Source organism: Sinocyclocheilus grahami, unplaced genomic scaffold (assembly GCF_001515645.1).
Source record: "Sinocyclocheilus grahami isolate Dianchi unplaced genomic scaffold, SAMN03320097.WGS_v1.1 scaffold344.1, whole genome shotgun sequence".
Taxonomy (NCBI): Eukaryota; Metazoa; Chordata; class Actinopteri; order Cypriniformes; family Cyprinidae; genus Sinocyclocheilus; species Sinocyclocheilus grahami.
The window spans coordinates 2,982,161-2,989,221 of record NW_015505523.1 but is presented as its reverse complement, the minus strand read 5'-3'; the positions used below and the strand labels follow the sequence as shown (position 1 = coordinate 2,989,221).

Here is a 7,061-nt window from a genome sequence, read left to right as displayed (position 1 = left end):
CCTGTATGTGCTCTAGAGCCATACATATTGAAATGCTTGATGACCTCACTACAGATGCCTTTATCAACGCATTGCGTGGATTCATTGCAATACGCGGACATGTAAGACAGTTGAGATGTGATCAAGGCACTAACTTCGTAGGTGCAAAGGGAGAGTTCTTGAATGCAATGAAGAATTTGGATCATGAACGGTTGAAGGAACATGGATGTGAGTTCATAATGAACTTCCCATCATCGAGCCATATGGGAGGCATATGGAAGAGACAAATAAGGACTATCAGAAGTGTTTTAACCGCAATCCTTGAGCAGTCTGCTAAACGACTTGACAGTGCCTCGCTCAGAACCTTTCTGTATGAAGTGATGGCTATTATAAATAGCAGACCTCTGACAACCGAGCATTTAAATGACCCAACAAGCTTTGAACCTCTCACGCCCAATCATATTCTTATGATGAAGTCTAACATAATATTCCCACCTCCAGGTGAATTTGTGAGTCAAGATTTATACTTGCGCAAGAGATGCGTCAGGGGCGTCAGGTGCAGTTTTTGGCAAACGAATTTTGGTCAAGGTGGAAGAAGGAGTATCTCCTTAATCTTCAGCAAAGACAAATATGGCAGAAAGAGAAGAGAAATACGAAGGTTAACGACATTGTCATCCTGCAGGAGGACAGTTCTTCACATAACCAATGGAGATTGGCAAGAGTGACAGAGGTGTATCCGAGCACTGATGGAAAGGTACGAAAGGTGAAACTGTTAATTAGTGACTCGACCTTAGACAGCCAGGGAAAACGCATTTCCAAGCCAGTCTACCTTGATAGGCCTGTACAAAAGACAGTTTTACTGCTTGAAGCAAAATAAAGGTTATGGTTGAAATTAAGGTGGAAAGGTTTAAATTGTGAGGTGAAATGACAAAATAGTCATTTGGTGGGAGTATAACTGCCATACATGTTGTTTCTGTTATTTAACATGTTTTGTTAAATTTGTTTAATCTATTCATGAATATTGAGCGTTTGTAACTAGGAACTAAAGTACAATTGCGTTACACACGGACACTTTTTTATGGTGCAACAGAGAAAAAGGACATACATTTTGGTGAAAAGGTATTCTCCGTGTGTGAATTTAAGAGTTACTCGTGTTTTGAGCAAAGAAGTAAAGAAGATGTTTTCATTTTTTGTTTGAATCGGGTATTTTCAAGTGAACTCATTCTCTCTTGGTTATATGCAGCCAGCGAGGTATGTGTATTACGTTTGTATTTCCCGAGTGTATTTGTATTTACTTCTTTAAGGTTTATGTGAATGTGTTTCTTTTACATTGTCATACTGTAGTTTGACGGTGGAATTCATTGATGATGAGTGAGATGGCGAAGATAAGGATGACAAGCGAAATAAATCCATCGGTAACCAGAACCACGGTCTCGTTTATTTCCCGGAGGGAGTGATACTGCGGCTAAAAGTATTGCGCTCGAGGCTCACGGCCTTCCAAAGAAAAGAGACCTCGTATCTAACCCCCGCCATCCCGTTTCTGCGGTTGCCGAGGCGCCACACGAGACGGTCGCTTGGGGTGACGCATGCGAGCCGGAGCTCATGGAGAGCGAGATGATGGAGTTTTCTCCCTTCTTCTCGCTCTCTCCGAGCCACATATGTTCAAGCGTACGAGGAGTGCTATGTGGACCCGGTTGTCTTTATCAATGATATTTATGGAAGCTCGTAATGTGATTCTTTCAGTTGTGAACCGTATTTAAAAGTATTCTTAGCAAGCTATAACATAGTGAGCAGACGGTTTTTCCTATCTCTCTTTTATACTTCCGATGCTGCACTAATGCAGACACGTTCATTTGAGTTGACGCTTATGCTTCCAACTCTTGTTCATGTAATGTTTTTAGACGCAGACTCTGAGGAGTCCTGCAGCAGATGTATGTCGTGCACTATGGTTTTGGCGCTTCTTGCTATCAAGCATAAGTTTGCCCGACTAATTACTAATTACTATTTCTTTCAGCTCCGCTGCTGCGTCGAGCTGAAACAAATAAGTGGATGAGCTCACGTATTTAAAAATATTCTTAGCAAGCTATAACATAGTGAGCAGACAGTTTTTCCTATCTCTCTCTATACTTGCGACGCTGCACTAATGCAGACACGTTCATTTGAGTTGGCGCTTATGCTTCCAACTCATGTTCGTGTAATGTTTTTAGGCGCGGACTCTGAGGAGCCCTGGAGCAGATGTATGTCGTGCACTATGGTTTTGCCGCTTCTTGCTACCAAGCATTAGTTTGCCCGACTAATTACTAATTACTATTTCTTTCAGCTCCGCTGCTGCATTGAGCTGGAACATTAAGTGGCAAGCTGTTTTAACAGTATGCTATTACGGCTCAGGCTGTAGAGTGAGCAGGCGGTTTTTCCTATCTGTCTCTCTCTCTCTCTCTACTTCTGCGCTGCACTAATGCAGGCACATTCAACTGAATTGGTGCTTGTGCTTCCGACTTTTGTTTTGTGTAATGCTCTTAGGTGCAGATTCAAGGAGTCCTGGAGTAGATGTTGGTCATGCACTATGGTCTTGGCGCTTCATGCTACCAAGCAGTAGTCTGTTCGGCTGATAATATTTCTTTCTGCTCCGCTGCTGCTTTGAGCTGGAACAAATGAGTGGGCGAGCTCACATATCTAGAGTGATTCCTATGGCAAGCTGTTTAACACCTAATTCCATAGTGACTCAGGCTGCAGAGTGAGCAGGGGTTTTTCATTTCTCTCTCTACTTCTGCACTGCATTAATGAAGGCACGTACATTGATTTGGCGCTTACGCTTCCAACTCTTGTTCACGTGGCTGCTTTTAGGTGAGGTCTCTGAATTCCGCAGCTGACATTTTGTCGTGCACTATGGTTTTTGACGCTTCATACTTCTCTGACCAACTAATAATTATTATTATTCTTTCAGCTCCACTGCTGCTTTGAGCTGGAACAAATTGTGTACTCTGTTCTGTAGAACTGTGTGAATGAGTTTACGTGTAAGAGTATTTTCTTATGGCAAGATATTAATGCTCACCATGGTCAGCCTACTTCATGTGATTGATGCGGCGCTTATGCTACCAACACTCCCTTTACGTGACTGGCTGCACTACGTGACTGCACGCTTCATGCTACCAAGCAGTGATTTGTATGACTAATTACTCTGTTCTTGTCAGCTCCGCTGTCACATTGAGCTGGAACTTTTGCATGAATGTGGGCAACCTTTAAGTGTGTTTGCCTCTCTGTCAGCTGTTTAGCCGCTTGTTGCGTTTCGGACTGATTTTTACCGTTCTCTGCACCTTAGCTTTCGGAGATCGAGGATAGCCCTAAGGCCATTGGTGCAGGGTCTATGTCGACATCCAAGCTCCCACTTCTGTGGTTGTTGCTGGCTTGCCTGATTTTAGGATCTATTTCCAGGTTTCAGAGGTTTTTCCCGCAACTCGGGTGTTTCGGGGCCTCATGAAGGAGGATCAGACTGTCGTATGGTTACACCATCCAGCTTCTATGGTACTACCCATTTTGGAAGTAACGCTGTCACTTCTAATGTGACTGATTGCGTTGATTTGGATTTGCATCACCTAATCTTGTGCTTGAGTAGCAATTTCATGATGCTGACGCAGAGGTTCATCCTGTCTCTATCTGAACCGGAGATTGGTTTGTGACCATTGATCCAAGGATGTGTACTTCTGCATCCAGATTGTCAAGAGACACAGGGAGTTCCTCAGGCTTGCTTTTGGAATAGAGCTTGCCAATACTGTATTTTTCCATTTAAACTGGCCTAGAACACAAGGTGAATGGACATGTCTCTGGCCCCGTTGTGGCTCCAGGGTGTCTGAGTTTTGAGTCAACTTAACGATTGGCTGGTATTAGCTCAATCACATAAGCCGTTTGGAGACGCTTGCATTTAGGTCAGTATGGCAACACGGCTGTGGTCTTGTCAGGGAGGTTTACACTTACGCCTCCTGTGCAGGTTAGCAAGATGACTTCTTTGGGCGCAGACCAAGTTCCTGTCAGTCAAAGCAGTCCATTTGAGCCAATTAAGTCTGTGTCAGACAACTTTGACCTTTAAGACGGTTGTTTTGGTGGCCCTATCCTCTCTTAAGAGAATTGGGGATCTGCAGGCTCTTTCTATCAGCTGTTCTTGTATGGACTTTGCCCCGGGGCTGGTTAAAATCTTAGGCCTAGTACGTTCCTAGGTCGCTTCGACTCCGTTTCGCTTTCAGCAAGTGGTTGGAGGCTTCTCCTCTGCTGATTGCTGGGTCAGATAGTATGTGCAACTTCTGAGTCTTGCCTGGTGAGGGTGTTGAAGATCTATGTCGACCGCACAGCCCAGTGGTGTGGATCTGACCAGTTGTTTGTATGTTTGATTTGATTAAAAACAAAGGAGCTGCCGTCACTAAACAGAAAATATCTCATTGGATAGTGGAGGCTATCTCTTGGCTTATGAGGCGTATGGTTTGACTTTGTTCTAGGAGTGCTTCTTCTTTTTAAAGGGTCTTTGTTGGAAGATATCTGTGTTGCGACGGGGATGGTCCTCTCCCAGCACTTTGTTAAGTTATACAGTCTGGCCGTATGGTTGGCTCCTGGCTCCCGGGTCTTATCCGCTTGAGCAGACGCTTTCCTCTGTCTACCAGCTATCTTCAGGTACGTGAAGGTGTTATGGTATATCGTTCCCTTAGTGACCGCTGTCGCAGCATTGAAGTGAACCTATGAAAGGGAACATCTCGGTTACATATGTAACCTTGGTTCCCTGAATAGGGAACGAGATGCTGCGAAGCCGGCCGTTCCCGTACCTTCGATAGCGCTTCCTTCGTCATGTGGAAATCTGATGAAATAGCGCTCAGCATGCTGATATGGCATACGTGACGTATGCGCGAGGTGGTTCTAAGCGCTATTGGCCAATGAATTGGCGTGATAGTATAATGGCTTCAGACATTCGTCACACCGGAGGTGTTCCCATAGCGACCACTATCGCAGCATCTCGTTCCCTATTCAGGGAACCATGGTTACATACGTAACCAAGATGTTTTTAAGAACTGGGACAGTCTTGCGCACTTACTTCCTGTCGCACGTAAGCACTCTCGAGTGGCCAAGACCACAAGTGTGGGTATTTGGACAAGGGGAGAGTCAAAGCCACTAGAAGGCAAGCCTGCAACCATTAGCCGAAAAAGCGTAACGGCTAAAGCTAATGCTTCCGGTCTGGCAGTACGTGGGAAAGGAGACCAGAGGCCGTTTTTTTTTTTAATGGATGTCAATGGAGAAGAGGCTTTACTACGCTGAACAAACAGCTTTATTGAATCTACAGCCTATCTGCTAATCTTCAACATGTTTTACACTAAACAATACTTTTGGATTAAACTATTTTTAGAGTTTACCACAAAGAAAATGCCATTTTATAAGAGAAGTCACTGACTTTTTGCGACTTCTCATTCATTCCTATGGTATCCGTAAACAGTGATTGAGTGTCGCACAACTCTGACTGAAATTCAATGACGTCAAGGCTGTAAGGTGATTGGTTATTAAGGGACACATGATCCAATTTAGCCGTTACACTTTCTCCAATAGTAAATGATACAGACCCTCTCATCTCCTTATAGTAAGACAGTGTTTAGTTTGGGTACAGGGCCATCGCTAGGAATTCTGTGCCTTGTGCACTGAATTTGCTATGGGGCCCCCTCAAAATCACGTTCGGGGGTGGGGGGGTGGTTCTGGGGGTGGTATGAGTTGCAATCGTAAAATGTAAAATAATGTTTGGGGTCATAGGGCCTTCAGTTGAAGTAAATAAATGAATAAATAAAACAGGACAGAAACGATAGATATGACTGTATTCACGACAAATGCAACAAACTTAACAATGCATTTTTGTCACATAGAAAAGCACTTGACAGTAAAGCATTGATTTTGAGCTAGACTGCTGGAAAGTTACTGCTAATAAATTCTGTCATCATTTCCTCACCCTCATGTTGTTCCAAATGACTTTCTTCTGTTGAACACACAAGAAGGTTTTGTAGAATGTTACCAAACCATTTTGGTTATCCTTGATTTCTACTGTATGGACCAAAATTTCTTGAATTTCTCAAATTATGTTCCACAGAAGAAAGAAATTCATACAGGTTTGGAATGATATGATGTTGAGTAAATGATGACAATTTTCATGTTTGGGTGAATCTCCCTTTAAGAACTTTATTATTTACTGTGACCCTGGAGCACAAAACCAGTAGCACGGATATATTTGTAGCAATAGCCAAAAATACATTGTATGGGTCAAAATTATCGATTTTTCTTTTATGCCAAAAATCATTAAGCAAAGATCATGTTCCATGAAGATATTTTGTAAATTTCCTACCGTAAATATATCAAAACTTAATGTTTGATTACTGTTCATTTTTAACAAATTTAACACACCTCTGCTGACCCCAAACATTTGAACAGCAGTATATAATAAAATAGGTAACACTTTATTATAGGGACCCATTCTCAGTTTTAACTAATTACAATAATATTATTGTTTATTAGTACTTATAAAGCACATATTCTGTATGACCACTTTCTATGTCCTTAATCCTGCCCAACACCTAAGCTTAACTACCTTACTAACTATTAATATGCAGCCAATTAGGAGTTTATTGAGGCAAAAGTCATAATTAATGGTTTGTTAATAGCGAGAATTGGACCTTAAAATAAAATGTGACCATAAAATTATTATTTTTTAAATTATATTAATTATAACACTTTACATGATATGAATTTTATATTATATTGAATTTAGATATGGTCCAGGGTCACATATAACCATGGTAATGAGGACCATGGTTTTACTTCTTGTGACCACCATCCTACTAATACTAGTCAGTTAAACTCTGGATACTTCTTTCTTTTTAGAAAATTGTATATTTTACAGCATTAGTTAAGAGATTATTTTTCCATGAGAAAATTTGTCATGTACTGTACTTGATATATCCAAAATAATCGATATCGAATCGAATCGAATCGGGAATCGAATCGAATCGCAAGCTTGTGAATGAGAATCAAATCGAATCGGGAAATTTGTGTCAAAACCCAGCCCT

General features: G+C 41.9%; 1 long non-coding RNA gene across 1 annotated transcript; it reads left to right on the top strand.

Annotated features, from left to right (window-relative positions):
- Positions 1-802: 802 nt before the first annotated feature.
- LOC107548228 (uncharacterized) lies at positions 803-1,404 on the top strand. Its single transcript, XR_001604451.1, has 2 exons — positions 803-1,230; positions 1,324-1,404. It is a non-coding gene; the product is annotated as an uncharacterized lncRNA (long non-coding RNA).
- The last annotated feature ends 5,657 nt before the right edge of the window (positions 1,405-7,061 follow it).